Below are 20,716 nucleotides of genomic sequence, written 5' to 3'. Positions count from 1 at the left end.
ATATCACTAGACTTTATCCACCATTTTTGCCTCGGCAAGAAAGAACCTGGGAGATTTTTTTTTTCCATAGCTGAGGACTGGACCCAGGGCCTTAGGCTTGCTAGGCAAGCAAGTACTCTACTGCTGAGCTAAATCCCCACCTCCATCCCCGGAAGATATTTTATAAAATTGTTTTTCTTTTCTTTTAGGGGCATGGAGGCACAAAAGCAACATTGACGAGAGCCACCAGAAGGAGGGAAAGGCACAGAGGAGCTGTGGAGAGAGCTTACTGCTTAAAGGGCTTGCTTTACAAGCATAACTGAGTTTAGTCCCCAGCAGTCAGGTGAAAAGCCCAGCCATGGTGGCACATGCTTGTGATGCCAATAGTGGGAGGCAGAGACAGGCAGATCCCCTGAGGCTTGCTGGCCAGCTAGCAAGGCCTTCTTGGAGAGAATCTGTCTCAAACTACAAACAAACAAAACCAAACCCAGGTTGGATGTTTCTTGAGGACTACACCTTACACATGAACAGGGCACAGATGTGAACAAGGCACACACGTGAACGAGGCACACACATGAACAAGGCACACACATACACGCAAACAGGTCGCAAGAGGGCACAGAGAAGAAATATTGATTCCTCCCCCCCCCCCAACCTTCTTCACAATTTTCCTGTTACAACTGCTGGCTTTACTGAGCACTTACCACCTGCTCTAGGTGTGTGGCACAGTCCATATGGGCGTCACTATTGACCAGAGGCCAGGAGCCACATTATGGAGTCACCGTTCTACAGGAAAGGGGATGAATGACCAACTGGGTGTATCTTCAACCCTATTCCAGTCAAGTCTCTCAAAGATGCACTGCCCCAAGAACAGTGCCTGGCACACAGTGCGTACCAGCTGACAGGATGCAACGGCTGGGAGGGGCCGTGAGTCAAGACAGTCTCACTTGAAGCTGTTGTAAGCTGCTCAGAAGTATTTGACTCCTTGTCCCCACTTCTTTCCAAAGCTGTCTAGGAAATCCATGCACCTCTGACTTTGAGAAGCTAAGTGTCCTCCAGCCCAGCGCTCTACTTCCTGAGGTAGAACCTTGAGCTAGGAGCCTCATGAGCGGGCAGCCAAATCGATCCGGTCTGTACACTACTTTTCCTTTTCCTCCTAATTTGTCCTCTCCATGGTGAAGCTAGCAAGCTTCCGAAGGTTGGTGTGACCGGCTCTGGAGCCTTCTGGTTGTGTTCACAGCTGGAGGCATATTTTTCTCCATAGCAACAGCTTAGCCAGTCTTGGTGTTTTCTAGTTATTCTGATTGTAGTAATTTTTTGTTTTCTTTTTTCTCTTAGCAATTTCATTCCAATCTCCCCAGCTTGCTTGAGTAGTGTTTCAAAAGAGATTATAAAGTCCTAAGTGAAAGGGGAAGCCCACCAGACAGAGAAATTCAGTGTGGGTGAGGGGGAGAAATGGATATTTAATCCCAGCACTCTGGAGGCAGAGGCAGGAGGATTGCTTTGAGTTTGAGGCCAGCCTGGTTTACAAAGAGAATCCAGGACAGCCAAGATAACACAGAGAAACCCTGTCTCAGAAAACCCAAACCAAAAAAGAAAAAAAAGAAAAAAGAATTAATTGCCTACAGGATCATGAGTGACATCTACTAGTCCTGCCAAAGGATCATAGGAAAAAGCAATCCACCCCTCTCCCAAGAGCCAGCACCCACTGGCCAGATCTATGAGGAAGTGGGTACCCAGACAGGTCTGGTCAAATCTCAGTATCCAGTAAAAAAGTTGCACTGCACCCTTGTGAGAAATGCTGCTTGGGAAGCCACCCAAGCAGGCAGCTTCCAGATTCCCAGCTGCCAAAGTTTATGAGCAATTGTATAAATTATATCAGTGAATTGCCATGTGCTGTCTGCACTCATTGAAGGCGAACTCCAGGGGTTAAGGGAGGCCTTCTTTCCAGATCCAAGCATGTTTGTGTCAAAGGGCCCTCCAAGATGCCTTGTCTGGAACAGGCTGAGTCCCAACTCTGAGACACAGAGAAAGGAGAAGGGCAAGACACAGTGTCCTTCAGAACAGCGAGAAGGCAGAGCATTTCCAGCAGAAGTCACTGTCCTTTGTCCCACAGCATAAAAATGTCTGCAGAGAGGGGGTGGTGAGAGGGCTCAGCGGTTAAGATATGTGCTGCTCTTCAGAGGAGTGTAGTTCTCAGCACCCACATCAGGTTCTTACAGCCACCGGCAGCTCCGGCACTTAGGATTCAGTGCTCTCTTCTGGCCTCTGAGAGTACCTCACTTGCATGCACATGTGCCCTCCCCCCTACTCCATACCATGCACCGCAAACACACACACACTTACACACTCACACCACACCCATCACACACACTCACACCATATACACACACCACACACTCGCACCGCACACATCACACACACCACACATATACACCACACACACACACACACACTCACACCACACCCATCACACACACTCACACCATATACACACACCACACACTCGCACCGCACACATCACACACACCACACATATACACCACACACACACACACACACACTCACACCACACCCATCACACACACTCACACCATATACACACACCACACACTCGCACCGCACACATCACACACACCACACATATACACCACACACACACACTCACACCACACCCATCACACACACTCACACCATATACACACACCACACACTCGCACCACACACCCACACCGCACACTTCACACACACCACACATATACACCACACACACACACACACACACACATACATCACATACCACACACATTACACACCATATACTCCACATACACACCACACACACATCTCATTCACACTACACACTCACACTATACACCACACATAGCACAAACACACATACCCACACACCACACACTCCACACACACCATACGCACACACACACAGCACACACAGCATACACACACACCACACACATACAAATACAGCAAGCACACACATACATACACACCACACAAATTATACACAGCACACACACACATTGAAACCCAGGGCTTCCAGCTAATTTCTGCTGGACGTTGTAAACTCCCAGTTTGACGATGCTTTTCTGGCCATCTGAATACTTTCTGATTGCTCTTTTACTCTTGCTTGCTGCTTGATAAACTCGCTCCTTCAAAACGAAAGGCATGGCTATCAGAGCTCATTCTCTGGCCAGAACAGCAATATTTATTATAGAATTAAGCTACGCAGTCCTAGAGTAATATGCTAAGTAGCAATAGATGGTAAGAGAACAGTTAGCGCTGGGAATTAGCTCAACCAACTAACAGAGTGCTTACCTAGCATACATGAAGCCCAGGGTTCAATCCCCAGCACCACAGGAAAAAAATGGCCTTGGTGATGCTTGCTTATAATCCTAGCACATGGGAGGTGACAGTAGGAGGATTAGAAGCTCAAGGTCATCTTCAGCTATGTGAGACCCAGTGTCAAATAAACTTTTTGTTTGTTTGTTTGTTTGTTTGTTTTTGGAGACAGGGTTTCTCTGTGTAGCCTTGGCCAACCTAGACTCACTTCGTAGACCAGGCTGGCCTCGAACTCACAGCGATCGCCTGCCTCTGCCTCCCGAGTGCTGGGATTAAAGGCGTGTGCCACCACGCCCGGCTTCAAATAAACTATTTTTAAAAGGCAGCAATCAGGGTGGTTGAGATGGTTCAGTGGGTAAAGGTGCTTGCCAGCAAGCCTAGTGATCATCACCAGGTTCCACATAGTCAGTTCCAGTAGATTGTCCTCTGACTGCCACATAGATGCCTTGGCAAGTACCCTTCCCCCACAACAAATAAGTACATGAAAAAAATCACTTAATTAAGCTGGGAGTGGTGGCACACGCCTTTGATCCTAGCACTTATGAGGCAGAGACAGGTGGATCTCTGTGAATTCAAGGCCAGCCTGGCCTACAAAGTAAGGTCCAGGGCATCCAGGGCTGAACAGAGAAACTATCTCTTGAAAAAACAAAAATAGCTGGGCAGTGGTGGTACACGCCTTTAATCCCAGCACTCAGAGAGGCAGAGGCAAGCAGATCTGGACAAGCGAGTTCCAGGACAGCCTGGTCTACAAAGTGAGTCCAGGATTGCCAAGTCTACACAGAGAAACCTTGTCTTGAAAAACCAAGAGAAAAACAAAAATAAAATAAAATAAATAAAAAATAACAATTAATTAAAAAAAAAAAAAGACAATAGTCATTGGGGCTGGAGAGATGGCTCAGAGGTGAAGAGCACTTGCTGCTCTTGCAGAGGACCGGGGCTCTATTCCCAGTACCCATATGGTGGTTCACAACTGTCTGTAACTTCACTTTTAGATCTAGTACCCTCTTCTGACTTCCTTAAGCACTGAGCACACATGTGACACACTTAGGCACGCAAGCAAAAACACTCATACACATAAGATAAAATGAAGAAATCTTTAAACAAACAAGCAAAAAAAAAAAAAAAAAAAAAGACAGTAGTCATTCCTTCAAATATCAACCCTCCCCCCACCCCCGCAAGAAATACCACTCATGAATAATCTCACGGTTTACAAAATACCACAGGGCAAAGGACATGTATGCCTGCCACTGACAAACAGTTTCCTAAGACAGTAAGTAATAAAAAAAAAAGCAGCAAAACTTATAGTATAGTCCCAATTACACAAAACACAAAAAGTTATGTCAACATGAATACACGTACATATACCCATATATGTACTATACCCACTTTTGCAACTAAACAAACTTACTTATTGACTTACATGCAAGAGGAGTTTTGCCCACAGAGGAGGGAATTGGAGTTGGGGTGGACCATGGCAATATAATGTTCGCATCTTTTTTATTTTTTAAAGATTTATTATGTATACAGTGCTCACCTGCATGTACACCTGCAGGCCAGAAGAGGGCACCAGATCTCATTATAGATGGTTGTGAGCCAACATGTGGCTGCTGAGAACTGAACCCATGACCTTTGCAAGAGCAGCCAGTGCTCTTAACCTCTGAGCCATCTCTCCAGCCCTAATGTTCCCATCTTGCTTCATAATCTCATAAATTATTTCAGCCTCTCAGTGAAAATGTGATTTAGAAAGAGACAGATGGAAGGAATCAAGGAGTGGGCAAGGCATTTCACAAGTTAGTGAGCCAATGACTGCCGGTGCCTCCTTTAAAATATGAAGGCAATGCTGCCTCTTTCTGTGTCCTGCTGGGGCACAGGCTGTGTTCTGGATCTTTAGGAGGGTCTGCTGTGGATGAAGACTGCCTGTCTGATTGCTACCTTTCCTCACAGGCTGTCCTAGCTTTCAAAGCACATGGAGCGGGAGTGAGGGGGGGGGGGCGGGGCAAGAGTATTTACAATTTAAAGGATGACACCTTCACAGAATTGACAGGGGGTGCCGGGAGAATGTGAAAGCCTAAAGGTAAGCTTAGAGCAAGGGGGCCATGCCAGCAGAGGCAGCAGTCTGGGAACAGCAGTGCCAGCCAGCCCTGCGAATTTTGAGGAGCTCTTCGTAAAGACCTAGGTCACAATAGTGTCAGGGCACAAAGAAGAGACTGGAGAGGGTGGCCCTGGGAGGACCCAGTTGGTTCGCTCCCAGCAGGCATGTCTGCATGGAGCGGGGAAGGAGGCCTCTTCCCTGGCATGGTACCTCAGGTCACCGCACTTGTCTCCACCTTGCTTGGGCGTGGGGAGCTGGGCGTGCTCCCTGGGCCAGACTGGAGGAGGTAGATCCCTGGCTCTGAGGCAGACCACACCAAGAGAGAATCTGGCTCTCCATTCTTCTCAGCACCCTCCCCCATCAGGCCGATGCATGGCTGTGCCCCCATCCTTGCAGCCACTGACCTAACTCTACACTCATGGAGACAACCGAATGGGGAAAAAAAAATGTGGACATGACACTCCTAGGTGTGGTTGAGGAGAGGGGTTAGGGTAGATAAGAGAGCCAAGAGGCCAGGAATGAGCCAGGAGACCGCAGAGTCAAAGTGGCTGGGCTATGTAGGGATCAGAGAAGCTGGAAGAAGGTATGTGATGCTCAGGGGCTGGAGAGGGTCCTGGTGGGTGGTTGGCGGGATGAGAAGCGGTCAGAGGAGCCAGGGCTCTGGAACAGAGATGCTGAGAGGGACCTTGGGGCCACTGAGGAGCTCACAGCTGGACACATGGAGCCCTTCAAAGGCTCCCACATTTTCCATGTAGGTAATTTAAAAGTGAAACACTTTTTTTTTTTTTTTTTTTTTTTTTTTTTTTTTTTGGTTTCTGTGCAGGCTTTGACTGTCCTGGACTGTCTTTGTAGACTAGGCTGCCCTCGAACTCACAGCGATCCACCTGCCTCTGCCTCTCGAGTGCTGGGATTAAAGGTGTGAGCCACTGCACCCGGCCTAAAAGTGACTTTACCAAAGTCTTTACCAAAGACTGAATTTTCCCCTAATGGGGAAATTTATTTATTTGTTTGTTTATTTATGCATTTATTTTTGACACAGTCTCACTGTGTGGCTCTGGCTGGCCTGGAACTTGCTGTGCAGAACAGACTGAGCTTAAACTCACAGAGATCCACCTGCTTCTGCCCCCTGAGTCTGTGGAGGTATTTAAGTAGCACGCTTTGGCCTTTTCTTGTGGCATTCTAACCCACCTGTTATCCAGTGAGTGCTTCCTTATTACTCTCCCATCCCCAGCCTTGTCTCTTGTCTCTAGGCACAAGCCCTACTCAATTCTTCCTAGGTCCTCTGAGGCCCAACCCCCCCTCTCAAGTACCTGGAGGCTTGAGGGCCCTGGATCCCCAGCCATTGGTTTTCACTCCTGCAGCAGGACCCTCCCACACTCCAGCTCAGCTGTCTGTCTAAGACCTGTTCCGCAGCAGCAGGCCATTCCACCTCTGTCCTGTCCCTTTCTCTGCGCTGAGATCTCAGAAGGCAGAGAGATTCTTTGGCTGTTTTGCTTCCCATTTTATCCTCAGAACCTGGCCCTGGGACCAACACACCACCATGCCCAAAGACAGTGTCTCAGTATTTGAAACTAGCCAATTATCCTCAGTAAACTAGATAGCACTGAAGAGAAAGGCAGGGAATTCATTCCCTCTCTGGGTTCAGCCTGGCAAGCTTGCTGAGCGCCTCCTGTGCTCCATGCAGGTTAATGCTCCGTGCTTGCCAAGTTCTGTGTTAAAATGAACCTGGCCCCCACCTAACTTCGCTGGCCCCTAAAGGAAACCAATTACCAAGCCCTTTCCCTGGGTGTCTGTGATTGCCACAGAAATATCACCAGTGGCTAGTGCCAGCAGGCTTAGCTCTGCAAAGCATTTTTAAAGTTTAGTTGGAAAGCCTCTGCAAATGTCAACAGCACCACTCTGTCTCCTGCAAACCAGTGTTCCAATCAGCAGGGCTGCCTTTTCCAGCTCGTGGAGCAATGACATTTTAAGAAGTCCCCACGTAATCGCTTCTCTGGAAGAAAAATACCAAAAGACAAAGAAGAGGCGACAGCGATCACAGCTTCCAATGGCGCAGGCGCACAGCCTACGGCACTTACTGCCTCCAGGCAGACAGGTGGAGGGACAAAGGCTCTTGGGAGTCACTTTTCTGGATGCTATGGCCAAATGCCTGACAGCAACTTCAGGGATGGAGGGATGGAGGGAGGGAGGGAAGAAATTTGACTTATAGTTCAAGAGTCTAGTCCATCATGACGAGAAAGGCATGGCAGTGCGGGCTTCCTGCCCATGGAAAGGTGCTGTCTGTACACATTTACAGCAGGTCTTCCTAATCTCAGTTAACCTAACCTCCCAGACACGCTCGTGACGATTCTACTTTCCTTCCTGCAGCCCTTCCCTGCCTCTTGACAGCCAAGTGCATTACACATTTCCGGAAACTTCTCAGCTGAGGGAAGAAAATACCCTTTTATTTATTTTTTTTATGGAGGAGGCTGTCTGGGTGTCTGTCTATTGGGTTCCTGGCATAGCAGCTGCCAGGCCTGATGGGATTTCCAACCAGAGTTCCTAATGGGAATGACACCCTGAGGGCTTTCCAGAGAAACTGCTAAAAGAGAAGGACTTGTGCTCAGCGCCCAGCAGTGTTGCCACAGGTTGTCATAGCTGTGAGCAAGCAATAAGGCCAGGTCTAGGTGAAATGTTAGTCCAGGGGTCAGCTTTTAGCTTCTGGTCTGCACAGGAAGCTGGTCTCAGGAGGAGTCAAGGGGAAGGCTTAACACTCAATCCTCAGGCTGTAGTCGCTAACTCAGCCATGGGGGGGGGGGGGCAGGCATAGAGCTAGCCATCTGAAGACTTGTGCTTTCAGTCTAGAGGATCAACTTCTGGGCCTTTCACATGTTAAGACAGTGCCAGGCCAGTGAACGACCATGGCATTCCTAAGACATCTAGCCTTAGACATAGGCAAGCTGCTGTTTATGGGAGCTTAGCGCTTGGTTCCTGGCAGAAGACAGCGCAGCGTTTCAGAGCATGACCTCCACCACCCTGGAGGCAGTATATCCCTGAGTTACAAGGCGAAAGACAAATGGCCCACCACCACCATCTGTTAAGTTTTATTTATTTACTGTTTGCATTTTTGTTTTGTTTTGTCTTACATCTAATCTTTTTTTTTTCCTTCAGAGAACCAAACCCAGAGCCTTGCATTTCCTAGGCAAGCGCTCTACCACTGAGCTAAATCCCCAACCCCATCATGTCTAATCTTGACACCCCTATGTAGTCAAGGATGACTTTGAACTTCTTTTTTTTGAGACTTATTTATTTGTGTGTGTGTGTGTGTGTGTGTGTGTGTGTGTGTGTGTAAGTGCACCACTTGCACGGAGGTTCACTGGGATTACAGGTGATCGTAAGTTGCTTGATGTGGGGGCTGGAAACTGAGCAGTAAGTGCTCTTAACTGCTGAGCCATCTCCCCAGCCCTGATTTTGAATTTCTGATCTTCCCGCATCTATTTCCCAAGTGCTTAGGATAGGAGGCATGCTCCACCATTCCTGGTTTTAGGAAGTGCTGAGGACTCAAACCAGGGCCCTGCCAACTTAATTACCCCGTAGCCCAACGCTGTTTGAGACAGAGTACTATTTGGGCCAGGCTTGCCTTGAACTCTGGATGTGGCAGAGGATGACACTTATTTTCTGATTCCCCTGCCTCCACCTCTCAGGTGCTGGGATGGCAGGTAAAGACCACCACCACATCCAGCTCCTTGTAAGTACAAAAGCTCAGGACCCCTCCCAAGGGCAACCTAATCTAGCAAGGTGGAACCTGGGTGCCAGATACTGTCAAAGTTCTCCGCATGATTCTGCTTTGTTTCCAAACCTCCCACCCAGTGCAGACATCACCAGCCCAAGACTTACATGAAGTAGCCTGTCTGGTCATTTTATCTAGGCTTCTTCCTGGGTCTGGGCCTCTTGGACCCCCAAAATATTTTTGTTGCTGTTGCTGTTTTGAGATAGAGTTTTGCTGAGTAGTCCTGGATGGTCTGGTATTTATGAAGACCAGGCTGCTCCTAAAATTGCTAAGATCCTCCTACCTTTGCCTCCCAAATGCTGGGATTACAGGCACACTATATGATGCCCCAGCCTGAAAATCCATGTGGGGTGTGTTTGTGTTTGTGTGTGTGTGTGTGTTTGTGTTACTCTTAGGGTTTGCATGTCTGTGTGGGTGCACATGCACGTGGAAAACTGAGGTTGCTATCAGGAATCACCCCTAATCACTCTTGCATCTCTCAATCAAATCCAGAGCTCACCAACTGCGCTGGCCTAGGGTTGTTACTCTCCTAAACCAGCTTGCTCTGAGATCTTCTGTCTGCCTTCCAAGGCTGGAATCACAGGCAGACCACCATACCCAGAATGAATGTGGTTTCTGGGATCTGAACTCTAGCCATTGTAGAAATCACATTCAAAGTCCTTCTAGGTCTATGTGACCCAAGTGGAATACAAGCATGCCTTTAATCCCAGAGACAGTTTTACCGGGACAGTAATAGAGAGGCAGACCACAGAGAGAGAGAGAGAGAGAACTCAGGTGAAGACTGAATGGGCCAGAGAATGAGAAGGAGCCAGAAGATTAAAACAGATTGCTGAGTTAGTTTGACTCCAAGCAGAGCAGTTCAGGGGCCAAGAGAGAAGCCAGATTGAATAAGTCAAATGGGAGAGGAGTTTGAGCCAGAACAGCTGAGTTGAACAAGCCAGCCCCAGAGCTCAGAAAGAACAAACAAGGGTGAGCTTAGTAAGCAGTAAATCTCAGAGGCTGAAAACATTCTAAGCCTGGGTTGGATTGTACAGAAGCCGGAAGCTTCCAGGACTAGGCTTAGGTTAAGCAAGCCTTCGAGATGACAATTGAAGCAGGTGAAATAAAAGTCCCCTTTTACAGGACATTACACTTATCCCACAAGCTTTTCAACCCCAAGCCTCTCCCAGCATCCTGAAAATCTGTTTCTAAAGAGGCCCTTGGTAGTTGCTCTGGCCAGGTAAGCTCGAACACTCACCGCTGTAATAAAACGTTCTGTTCTCATGTTTTCACGATGACAGTCGGTCCTCTGACTCACCGTGACCTTGTTCATGTGTGTGCTATTGGAGCGATCATTATATTGTAAGTTTTAAGAGGGAAGGGGCCTTGATCTGTCTCCTGTGGCATTCCCAGCATTGAGAAGACTGTGAGCAAACCCTGAGTATTTGATATAAGGGTGGTGCTGTAAAGCCCTGTAAAGCCAGCGAAGGATAAGATAAAACTTTAGTGGCTGGCAAGATAGCTCATGGAGTAAGTTAAGGCTCTTGTGGCCTAGCCTGGTGACCTAAGTTTGATCCCCAGGTAGGTGCCACATGACAAGTGGAGAGAACGGACTCCACAGATTATTCTCTGACCTCCACATGAGTGTCGTAGCATGCATATGTGCTCCCCAACATAACACACAACAAGAAAATATATGTGTATATGAATTCATATGCACGCATGTGAGTGCACATACACACACACACACACCTTTATTTTGATTTTTTTTTTAACAGGTCAATGCTATTGTCAAAAATAAGGATTTGTTGTATCAAGTTTGTGGAGACTGGAAGACACAGATAAGCAAGTATTGTTCAGGAAAAAAAAGTGTCCACAGACACCCTGGAGAGAAAACCCTCCCCCAGGAACCTGGCTGCTGCATCGCCAGCCTTACACCGCTAATAGCCTCGGGCCTCTGAAGAATCCTGCACAATGAGTAGCCTAGAAGTTGGTGATGCTGGCTGCTTTCATTTGTGCACATTCGGAAAACATTTGCCGTGTAACCACCAGCTTCCAGCAAGTGCCCTGGGGGATTTAGTGAGAGATAGTGAACCAGCCTTCCCTGGGAGGTAATTCTAGTTAGCAAAAGCTGGCTGCGGTGTGGGCAGTTCCAGGACAGTGTGATAACAAGGACACTGGCTCTAGGATGCCTCAGCTGAAAGATGTGCTATTAATTTCTGTTTTGCTGGGAAAACCGCTGCCAACTGAAGTGTGATGGGTTATAAGACACATTTTAATTTCGGTGTTATAAAAATGGAGGGGTGGCGGGGGGGTGGGTGCAATGGGGGTGGAGCTATAGCTCAGTTGGTAGGGTGCTTACCTGGCATACATGAGATGGGGTGGTAAACACCTGGAATCCTAGCACTTGGGAGAGAGAAAAAGGAGGAGTAGGAATTCAAGTTAATGCTCAGCTACATAGTACGTTCCAAGCTACCCTGAGATACAAGAGACCTTGTCTTAAAACACACACACATATACACACCCACCACCACCACCACCACCACCGACAACAACAACAACAAAGGCAGAGGGGGATGTGTTACCAATGGGTAGGAGTTCAGCTGAGTATTTCCAGGTTCTTGGCCTCTTAGCCAAAGAATTCTCACACAAAGGCTCACACAGATTTCACACACACACACACACACACACACACACACACACACACACACACACATACACACAAAAAGAGCAAGACTATTTCATTTGGAGCAAAGCGACTGTGGATTAAAGGATACACTGTCAAGATTGACAGCAGGCCACAGGGAAGCTATTCAAGGGTGCTCATTCTAGTTTGGGGTTTCCTTTAATGGGGTTTAAGAGAAGGAACTGTGGGCTGCTAAGGGGCACAGGCTGGGTGGTTCTCTATTTTGAATTATAATTGTTTCTCTGTTGCACACGTCCTTACCAGTGCCCCATCTGTTGTTAATCATATGTACACCCAATTATGCACAGGCATAAGATGGTAAATTGAGGATTCTCCTTAAAAATCTATTAGAGGACACAGCTCGGCCTGACTGTACACGTACCCAAAACCAATTCAGGCCAGACTGGCTCCTCCACTCTTCAGACCAAGATACACTGGGAAAACACTTGAATAGGAAGTGTTTACCTTTGCTTGTTACTAGGGATGGGGAAACACATACTGTTGTCCAGTGACGGGAGTGCGTGCAGCCTGATACAGCTGACGGGTTCTGAAGGTCGCTAGGCGCATGGTTTGGAGAGAGACGTGCACACTTAGTCTGTGTAGATAAAGGAACTAGGCTGCCGAGTGCGTTATTACAAGAGGGGTGTGTGCACAACCTCAAATCCAATGGGGTCCCAAGGTCCTAAACCATCTCCTGTACTTGCCTGCCTCAGGAAGAGCCAGTCCACCATGGGGGGCAGCATCCCCTGGGCCTGGGCTGTGCACTGTGGAAGAGTGGTAGAAGCAGGCATGCATTCGTTTTTCTCTCTGCTCTTGACTGTAGGTGTGACGTGACCAGCTGTCTCAAGCTGCCGCTGGGACTGTCCCACACTGATGGACTGTAACCTGGGATGGGGAGCTAAAATAAACCCAATCTCACCTAAGTTGCTCTTGTCAGGGTGTTTTATAACAGCCATGGAAACGAAAGTAGGACACAGTGTAAGCCAGAGGAGGATGTAGGAGGTAACAGCTGGTGGTAAGATTCTGGAGGGAAGCTCCTGCTTAGAACTCAGGGTCCCTGGGGGAGTGTTGTGGGCTGAAACTTGCGAGATGAGTCTGGAGTGGGAAGCCAGGCAGACGTAGCCATCACCAGCAGCCATCTAAGCAGACAGCCTCCCCTGGTTCGCATCTGTAGTCTCTTTTCAACCTTGAGTGTCCTGCTGTGCCGTGAACTCTGTGATCACACCCTCATAAGCCATTTTGAGATGTGTGTTCTTTGTCTTAAGGAAGCATATTTTTAAAAAGTGACATGGGGCCAGGCATGGTGGCGCACACTTTTAATCCCAGCACTCGGGAGGCAGAGGCAGGTGGATCACTGTGAGTTCGAGGCCAGCCTGGTCTACAAAGCGAGTCCAGGACAGCCAAGGCTACACAGAGAAACAAAAACAAATTAACAAGCAAAAAACAAAAAAGAGTGACATGGGCTGGACAGATGGCTCCGTGGTTAAGAACACTTGCACAGTTTGGCTTTTCACATCCATAGTAGGTGGCTGACAACTACTTGCAACTCCAGCTCTGCTGCCCTTTTCTGGTCTCTGTGGGCACCTGCACTCATATGCACATACTCACACACAGACACATACATAAACACAATTAAAATAGTGAAAAAATTTAAGATCTCAAAAGGGGTTAACATATGACTTGTGAATCTGTATGTGTTGGGGGGGGGTTAGGGATTGCATTTTTGATATGCTAATAACGTAATAGCACAAAAGTAGAAAAATTTCCTTCTAGTCTTGCTTTCCTTGTACTTTTCCCTCCCATTCTAGAAGCATTTTCCTTCCTAGAAGCAAGTAATATTATTAATATGCTGGGTTCCCTTATTGATATTTAATACACATATGAACAAATCTTCTTTAGCTTTCATATATGTATGTATATGTATATGAATATATACATTAAATATATATGGAAGAGTATTTTGTTTTTACTCTACTGCATTTGTAGTCTCATTTTATTATTATTATTATTATTATTATTATTATTATTATTATTATTTATTGGCTTTTCAAGACAGGGTTTCTCTGTGTGGTTCAGGTTGTCCTGGAACTCTCTTTGTAGACCAGGCTAGCCTCAAACTCACAGTGATCCACCTGCCTCTGCCTCCTGATGCTGTGATTCAAGGCATGCACCATGCAGTCTCATTAGATAATTTGCCTATTACCTAGGTCTCTCTTTTATTTTTTATCAAGTAATTTATTATTATTATTATTATTATTATTATTATTATTATTATTATTATTATTATTATTATTATTATTATTATTATTTTGGTTTGTCGTTTGAGTCAAGGTCTTGTAATCCAGGCTGGCTGGCTCCTAATGTGCTATGTGGCCCAGACTGGTCTTGAATATCTGATCATCCATCTGTTTCTGTGACCTGGATATTCTGAGGATTTTCTTTGGCTTCTTGCATTCCACACTGTTTACATTCCCTTTTACTCTTATATTTCTTTTGGCCTCATTTTATTATACTTATTTCTAATTTTGTTTGGGGTTGGTGGGTGAGTGCCAGGGCGCATGTGTGGAGAGAACAGCTCCCTTCAGGGAGTGTGCTGGTGTCTTCCTTGCATCACGTGGGTGCAGGTACTAAACTCAGGTCCTCAGGCTTGGCAGTGAGAGCTTTCACCTGCTGAGCCATCTCTCACTCTGGCCCCAAAGGTTGATGGCTTTCTCTGGTGTCCCCCCCTGAGTGTCGCCAGCTCTGGGCTCATCTCTTCCTGTGTTCCTTTACTTTGCTCCTCATCTCCAGCACAGGGAACTTTTCACCGGTAGGAATTTCTGCATCATGCTTTCTAATTTTCTGGCTAAAATTTTCTTCCTTAAAGCAGCATTCTTCCTCAAATCCTCTTTACTGTTGCTTACAGTTGCTTATATTGCCACCCCCACCCTATATTTTAGCTCATCAAATCTTCATGCATATCACTTATCAGTGAAGCAAATATTTCCTTTAAAAATACATATTTGCCAGGCATGGTGGTGCTGCCTTTAATCCTAGCACTCAGGAGGCAGAGGCAGGCGGATCACTGTGAGTTCGTGGCCAGCCTGGTCTACAAAGTAAGTCTAGGACAGCCAAGGCTACACAGGGAAACCCTGTTTCAAAAAACAAAACAACAACAAAACAAAAAAACAAAAACAAATAAACCCAAAACCCAAACTATGGATTCATTTACACGCGTGTGCATGCACGTGCACACACTTGAGTAGACATCAAAAATAACCTGCAAGATTGGTTCTTTCCCTCTGTCAGGTGGGTCCTGGGAATCGAACTCACATCCACAGCTGCCTTTATCCACTGAGCCATCTCACTGGCCCAAAGCAAGTTTTTCTTTTCTTTTCTCATGGACTTCTGGTGTGAGAGAGGGCAAGGTTGTCTTCCACAATGGCAAAATTTCCCTTGTGAGTCAGAGCTGATGGATTTGGATTCTCTCTGGTCCCCAGAAACCCTAGTTGTCATAGAAACCGATCTTATCTAGCCCTCAGTGGCACTCACATCATCAGTACATGATATGCGGCAAGCACTGCACACCCAGATGTGCCTACCACTTCTGGGTGAGCATTTCCCAGGCTGTCCCTGACACTGGCCTTCATGGGGCCCTTGGTCCACTTCTCTCATTGTTGTCCTTCAGCGGATGAGTCCCCACTCATGGTCACTCTGCTATTTGTACCTCTGATATATCTTAGGTGTATCTTATTTTCACGAAAAAAAATAAATATGTTTTAATTCCTCAGTTAAGAAACTCATACCCCTAGGAGGCAGTGGCAGGTAGATCGCTGTGAGTTCAAGGCCAGCCTGGTCTACAAAGCGAGTTCAGGACAGCCAAAGCTACACAGAGAAACCTTGTCTCAAAAAACCAAAAAATAAAAATTAAAATTAAAAATCTCATACCATTTACACATCAGCTGTCATAATTACAAAGATGGTTGTCAGCCTTGGGAGGGGTATGGAACAGAAATGAGGCAAGACCAGAGGCTGCCGGGTCTGTGGGGAGGTTGTTTCTGCACTAGGAGGTTGGTATTGGAGCAGAAAGAGACAGGATGGCTCCTGGACGTGTGTAAGGACGGGGTTGATGTACCTTGGGCACAGGGCTGGTTCAACGGGTTGTGGGATGGGGTGGGTTGGGAGGCTAGCTGCTGCTGTGGCTTGTAATTTCACACAGGGAGCTGAGCTTCCTGTTCCAGTCTGTAGCTTCCTGTCAGCTTCCAAGCCACACCCATTTGACCGGGGGGTGGGGGTGGGTGGGGGGAAGGCCCTCAAGGAAGGTCACAGGATGACAAAGTTCCCACCCTTCCAAGTTAGGAATCAGCTGCTGCAGGTCTTTCAGGTCCTGTCCTCAGACCCAGTGGCCCGTGCATATGCTAGATGCCCTTGTCTTTGGTTCTACCTCGCGGCTCTGCCTGCTAGGAGCAGCAGCCCGATGCTGTACCTTAGCCACCAGGCTCCGTGCTTTCTTAGGCTCTGTTTCTTGACTTATCTAAGAGCTTCAGCCTCATCTGCCCCCAGTGCCTCCTGCACAGACTCTGAAGACCCACGGCAGCGTTTGCTGTCACCTGGCATGAGCTGTTTCCTGTCGACGATACTGCGCAAGGTCCTGAGTGGGTGCTAAGCTGGACGTTGATGTTTTCATGGTTTTACTTTAACAAGAATATTATTAGATTCTCCAGTCCTTAGGCATTTCTGTTACAAAAAACAAAAAACAAACAAAACAAAACAAAACAAAACAAAAAAAATCCCAGAACTACTGGGCCAGTAAGGCAGCTTAGCAAGGAAAGATGATTACTGCCAGGCCTGACAACCTGAGTTTATCCCTTGAACCCACATGGGGAAAGAGAGAACTGACTCCCAAATGTTGATACACACACACACATACACACACACACACACACACACACACACACACACACACATCCCATAGTGCATGCATACTCACTCACCACAATAAAAAAAAAAAGTATCTAAATGTAATTTTATGTTTAAACATAAATCCCAGAACTGTGGCTCTACTTCTTTTTAAAGGTTCTACTTTCATCTAAAAGGGTGCTTCTAGCGCCTCAAGTCGCTGCAGAGTTAAGTGCATCCTCCCCCAGTGGGTCCTGATGAGGTTGCCCCACTAGGGGAATGGGATCCAGGGGCAGGCTGCAGAGGCGGGGTGGGGGGTCGGGGGAGCAGGCCCTACCTACATGTTAATCATACTGCACATCTGCTACACAGGTGTTAGGGGGTCCAGGCACAGTCCAAGCGCACTCTTTGGTTGGTGCTTCAGTCTCTGTGAGCCCCCATGGGCCCAGGTTAGTTGATTTTGTAGGTCTTCTTGTGGTGTCTTTGACCCTTCTGGCTGAGGTGCCAGTGTGGGTTGATACTCTTTGGGGCCCTCCCCTTCTCTGAGAAGAAGGGGGGGGGGAATGGTAGGTGGTGCATGCGGGTAGAGCTGGGAGGGGGCTGGGATCAAGCAACAAAGTGAGTGAGTAAATAAATAAATAAATAAATGGAAATGGTGCCTGTAGCCAGGCAGTGGTGATGCATGTAACTCAGGAGGCAAAAACAGGCAGATCTCTGAGTTCGAGGCCAGCCTGGTAGAGTGAGTTCTAGGATAACTAGGGTTATACAAATAAACTTTGTCTCAAAAAAAAAAAAAAGGCCAGGCAGTGGTGGTGCATACCTTTAATCCCAGCACTTGGGAGGTAGAGGCAGGAGGATCTCTGAGTTCAAGGCCAGCCTGGTCTGCAGAGAGAATTCCAGGATAGCCAGGGCTACATAGAGAAACCCTGTCTCAAACAAACAAACAAACAAACAAGCAACAAAACAAAACAAACAAAGTAAAATGCTTCTCTAGGGCTAGGGGCGTGGATAAATGTTAGAACACTTACCAAGCTTGCAAAAGGCCCTGGGTCTGAATTCTAGCATCTCAAACAACAGTCAAAATCCTAAAATGATGTTCATATAACCCAAGACATTTAGAGAACTTTAAACACTTGGGAGGGAGCTGAGGATGTAGCTAAGTGGATAGAGAATTGGCCTAGCATGCACAAAGCCCTGGGTTCAATCCCAGCATCACAGGAATTGAGCTTGGTGTGGCACCTATGCAACCCCAGCACCTGGAGGTGAAGGCAGGAATATCAGGAGTTCAAAAGTCATGCTCAGCTACTTAGTGAGTATGAGGCCAGCCTGGGCTACGTGAGACCTAATAATAATAATAATAATAATAGTAATAATAATAATAATAATAATAATAATAATAAAAAATAAAAATATCAAGAGGATGTTTAGGCGGTTGTGGGGGCAAAAAGGAAGACACAAAATTATATAACTTCAAGCATGTTAAACACAAAATTGTGGGAGATGGCTGGAGAGATGGCTCAGTGGCTAAGAGACAAGCTGCTCTACCAGAGGACCCAGGTTCAATTCCCAGAACCCACATGGCAGCTCACAGCTGTTTCAACTTCAAGTTCTAGGTGATCTGATAACCTCATACAGACATACATGCAGGCAAAATACCAATGCAAGTGACATTAAAAAAAATTCCTAGGCTGAGGGGACAAAATGATTCAGGAGAGAAAATTGTGAGGGCAAGAGGCAGCCCTGGTCCTAGCTCTCCCATAACCATTCCTGTTTCCCTTACTAACAACCCCAGAGCCACATGCTTTTGTAATCAAGTCAATAAAGGATGTCTTGGCTTCTAACCCTGGACTGAGGAGGGAAATGTTCTCTTGAGGTCATCTGGCCAGAGTGTCTGATCACAGGGAACTGAGCTATGAGTGCAGTTAGAGGGCGAATATTTCTTTCTTTCTTTCTTTCTTTTTATTTTTATTTTTTTATTTAATTTAATTTATTTATTTATTTTGGTTTTTCGAGACAGGGTTTCTCTGTGTAGCCTTGGCTGTCCTGGACTTGCATTGTAGACCAGGCTGGCCTCGAACTCACAGGGATCCACCTGCCTCTGCCTCCTGAGTGCTGGGATTAAAGGTGTGCGCCACCACCGCCCAGTGAATATTAATTTCTTATGTGGCCAAGTATTATTTGTGAGATTGTGGGTTTTTTTTGTTTTTTTTTTTGTTTTTTTTTTCCCCTGGAAGAAATTAGTCTTTGGCTAGAGATGCACCATTGGGCAGAACAGCCGCAGATTAAGGGGGAAAACCTCCCCCAGCCCCTGTTCCCCTTCCTGGATCAACCTGCAGGCGTACAGTGTAGTACAGCGGCTGCTGGCAGTGGTAGAGGAGAGATGTGACCATCTCATTGCTGGGAAAGAGAGAAGATGGCTTCAGGGGTCCCTTGTTTGGGTTATTTTTATAAAATTGTGTTTCTTTCTCTGTTTCTCTCTTAACCTGGCCATCACCCAAAATAATCGTGACTCTTATTATATTTGTTTAATAAGCTTCACAACACAGTAACTGAGCAGCTATTACTCAATTCTTAACCCTCTAAGCTAATCTGGTTTCCTCCTGGCATACATCCCAGAGATACTTGTACTTTGTAGCTATCTTGCTCCAGCTCTCTTTTCCTGAAGTCTCCTGGACCTCTGCCTGTGGCTGAATCCTTTTCTAACTCTACCCTTCCCTGGATGGCAAGATATTCTCTCCCCTGCTTATTGATTGGCTATAAGCTGCCTTATTGGCATATGAGGGGACAACTGGGGAAGAGTGTTTACACAACACTGAGACAGGAGATTCTCAGAACAAGGATTGCAGCCAGATATGGGGGATACAGAAATCAGCATTTGGGTCATACAGTAACCTTATGCCTGCAGTCCCTCACTAGTTTTAGGAAGATATGTTGTTCCTGTAAGTGGGTAAGATAAGTGTCTGTGGAGAAAGAATTGATGAGCCACAGAATAGCCAGGAAGAGAGAAGGGGAAGAGTGAGACAGGGCAATGATTCAGTCCCATGGGAAATCAATCTTTGGGTCATCTTCAGTGTATGGCTGAAACCTGTGCTGATTAGCCTTAAATGTCAACTTGCTACAACCTAGAATCAGCTGGGAGGAGAGGCTTGATTGAGGAATTACTGAGAAGAGGTTGGCCTGTGGGCATGTCTATAGGGACTGTCTGGTCTGTTCAATGACCCCAGCCCACTGTGGGCAGCACCGTTCCTTAGGCTGGGCCTAGTAAAGAAAGCAGGCAGCACGAGAACATTCATTTCTCTCTGCTTTTGACTTTGGACATGATGTGACTACAGGCTTGAGTTCCCAAAATGATGGATGGTAACTTGGACTGTCAAGTAAATAAACCGTTCTTTCCCCTATAGGTCACAGGTCATTATAGGCTTTCAAGACCTCTCTGTGGCTGAGTGGAGCACCTTCATGGAGAGCCACTAGGCCTAAGAGGCCACAATCCCTAGAGGACAAATACCTGGATGTAGCAGGAAATCTCCTGGCTCACCTCCTCCAGAAGGATTCTAGAACAACCTATCCCAGAAGTTTCAAATTTATATGATGAGAAAAAAAAGTTAAAAAATAAAAAGAGAGACAAGATGGAAATAACTGCCATGTTAACCGCAGTCTTTACACGGTCCTGTCTTGTGAGAGTCACAACTTAGTGTTGGTTTATGCTTTCTGAATGATCAATTTTGCTTTGTTTTGAGACAGGGTTTCTCTGTGTAGCCTTGGCTATCTTGGACTTGCTTTGTAGATCAGGCTGGCCTCAAACTTACAGAGATCCGCCTGCCTCTGCCTCTTGGGTGTTGGAATTACTGGCTTGTGCTACAGAGCCTGGCTTTTTTTTTTTTTTTTTTTTTAAATAAGCTAAACATTATTTTTCCACTCAGAAGAGGAAAACATCCCATGGCTAGTGCTGGAAGTGACGGTAAGGACTAGGACC

Source organism: Acomys russatus, chromosome 14 (assembly GCF_903995435.1).
Source record: "Acomys russatus chromosome 14, mAcoRus1.1, whole genome shotgun sequence".
In the NCBI taxonomy this organism is placed as follows: Eukaryota; Metazoa; Chordata; class Mammalia; order Rodentia; family Muridae; genus Acomys; species Acomys russatus.
The sequence above is the reverse complement of the archived record's forward strand: the minus strand, read 5'-3'. Positions refer to the sequence as shown.